The sequence below is a fragment of the Dreissena polymorpha genome, chromosome 15 (genome assembly GCF_020536995.1).
Source record: "Dreissena polymorpha isolate Duluth1 chromosome 15, UMN_Dpol_1.0, whole genome shotgun sequence".
NCBI lineage: Eukaryota > Metazoa > Mollusca > Bivalvia > Myida > Dreissenidae > Dreissena > Dreissena polymorpha.
In genome coordinates this window covers 5,703,689-5,706,844 of record NC_068369.1, presented here as the reverse complement: position 1 = coordinate 5,706,844, position 3,156 = coordinate 5,703,689, and positions in this window count along the sequence as shown.

The following is a 3,156-nucleotide window of genomic DNA, read 5'->3' as shown; positions in this document are numbered from 1 at the left end:
TGTGTTATTATTCTTACCTCAAAGGAGCCATATCAATACAAATTACAACTTTCCTTCAAGTGAACAGGTTGACACGAGTGACTGGTGTATCGGGCATATCTAGGTTTTAAAAATGACAATGAGATTTACTATACGGTTAAACATTGTTATAACTGGTGACACGATTACAAGCGGTACATTTACCGGTAGTTTCATACAAATGTTACATAAATTCATGTGCCATATCAAGTACAAGCGGCACGTACATCGATAGTTCGCATACCCATGTTCAAGTAATATCTATTACAAGAGACAATTGTACCTTAGTTGGCATAGTCATGTTCAAGTGAACAATGTCGCATGCGTGATATCATTCAAGCGTCACGTGTATCGGTGGTTTATATACGCATATTCAAGAGATCCATGTCGCATGCGTGACATAACAAGCGCCACGTGTACCAGTAGTTTGTATACCCATGTTCAAGATACATAACGCACGTGTGATATCAATTACAAGCGGTACATGTACTAGTACTTTGATATAAATGACGAGCGTCACTTGTAACGGCGGTTGACATACGCATGCCCAAGAGATCCATGTCGCCTGAGTGATGTTCATGGCAAGCGTCACGTGTACCGTTAGTTGACATACGCATGCTCAAGAGATCCATGTCGCCTGCGTGATGTTCATGACAAGCGTCAAGTGTACCGATAGTTGACATACGCATGCACAAGAGATCCATGTCGCCTGCGTGATGTTCATGGCAAGCGTCACGTGTACCGTTAGTTGACATACGCATGCTCAAGAGATCCATGTCGCATGCGTGATATTAAAGGGGCCTTTTCACAGATTTCGGCATTTTTTTACGTATTCATTAAATGCTTTATATCGATAAATGTAAACATTGGATCGTAAAAGCTCCAGTAAAAAATCAAGAATAAAATTAAAAAAAGGAAAAGAACATTGCCCGGACCAGGTTTCGAACCAGTGACCCCTGGAGTCCTGAAGTAAAAACGCTTTAGCCTACTGAGCTATTCCGCCGAGTACATATTCGTAAAGTATTTTATACCTTATATAAGCAATCTTCGTAGTTTCGCCAAATTTAACGACAAAAACAGAACTCTCCAAATTATTCAATCGTTTCGCGTTGCAACGCTTTATAATTGTTAGGTTTTAAAATCGTCAAAAGATGCATATAATGGCTTTATTAGACCATGGTAAATGTTCAGTATTACTGTTTCCTCACAAATATCATAACTAAAACGAAAATTTGCGAATCTGAAACAACTTTTTTCAATTTTGTCAATTTACCAAAGCGTGAAAAGATCCCTTTAATGGCAAGCGTCACGTGTACCGTTAGTTGACATACGCATGCCCAAGAAATCCATGTCGCCTGCGTGATATTAATGACAAGCGCCACGTGTACCAGTAGTTTGTATACCCGTGTTCAAGATACATAACACACGTGTTATATCAATTACAAGCGGTACATATATAGCCTTGTTCAAGAGATCGGTGTCGCCTGTGTGATAGAAATGTCAAGCGCCACGTGTACCTTTAGTTGGCGTACCTTTGTTCAAAAAATCCATATCACATACGCGATATATCAAGCGTCACGTGTACCGGTAGTTGGTGTTACCATGTTCAAGAGATCCATGTCGCCTGTGTGATAGTAATATCAAGCGTCACGTATATCTTTAGTTGGCGTACCCTTGTTCAAGACATCCATGTCACATACGTGATATTAATATAAAGCGTCACGTGTACCGTTAGTTGACATACGCATGTTAATGAGATCGATGTCGCCTGCGTGATATTAATGGCAATCTTCATGTGTAGGGGTAGTTGACATACGCATTATCAAGAGATCCATGTCGCCTGAGTGATGTTCATGGCAAGCGTCACGTGTACCGTTAGTTGACACACGAATGCTCAAGAGATCCATGTCGCCTGCGTGATATTAATGGCAAGCGTCACGTGTACCGTAAGTTGACATACGCATGCTCAAGAGATCCATGTCGCCTGCGTGATATTAATGACAAGCGCCACGTGCACCAGTAGTTTGTATACCCGTGTTCAAGATACATAACACACGTGATATACCAATTACAAGCGGTACATGTACCGGTAGTTTGTATAGCATTGTTCAAGAGATCCATTTCGCATCTGTCAACTTCATGAGAGTGCCAACCGAGATGTTGATGAGATTCTCGCACGAGTGAGCCAAAGGATAACGAAACAGCGCAACAAATACAGACGTCCAATTGAACCAGGGATGAAGCTATCAATTGCGCTGCGGCATCTTGTGTCTGGTTCAAAGTACCGTGATATGCGATTCGGCTGGAGGGTACCCCACAACACTATTTCTCTTCTCGTGCTAAAAATAAGTACCGCTTAATTTACTATAGTGTTAAAATAAATTTAAAAAAGGCTTCTGTTAGTCATTTTAATATTTTTATATATTTTAATGTCTACGTCTAGCATCAGTTTATATGAATTGCATTGTGTTAAGTTATTGGTATAGGATAAAAGGCAAATAGATGAGGGCGCGCATTACAACACTAACCTTCTAAATTGTATAATGTAATTAGTACTGTCTTGTGCGCATATCTTGAAATGCACACAGTTATAAGAACATTTTATGAAGTAGTATATTTTTACTTTATCATCCACTCGCTAAAAGTCATGGATTATCTACTACATGTGTCATACACTTATAATCCACGCGAGCTTATTATACTGTTATCTTTTACGCGTCAGGTCTGTAGAGCAGTCATAGATGAGTATGCTGACGAGGTGATGTCGTTGCCAACAACAGCTGCCGATTGCACGCGAATAGCGGACGGCTTCAGGGACAGCTGGAATATCCCCCATACTCTTGGTGCTATTGATGGCGAACATATTGCTTGCAAATGTCCACCAAGATCCGGGTCTACGTATTTTAATTACAAGAAGTACTTAACCGTTGTCCTGCTAGCCCTGTAGGATTCTGAGTACAAGTTCGTCTGGGCTGACATTGGAGGCCGTGTTGCTGCATCCGATGCACAGTTGTGGAACGATTCCGACCTGAAGGCAGCAGCTGAGAACGGAGACCTTAACCTGCCAGAACCTGAAGTTTGCCACATGATTCTGAGGATGTGCCCTACTTTTTTCATCGTTGTACGTTGTACGTTGGT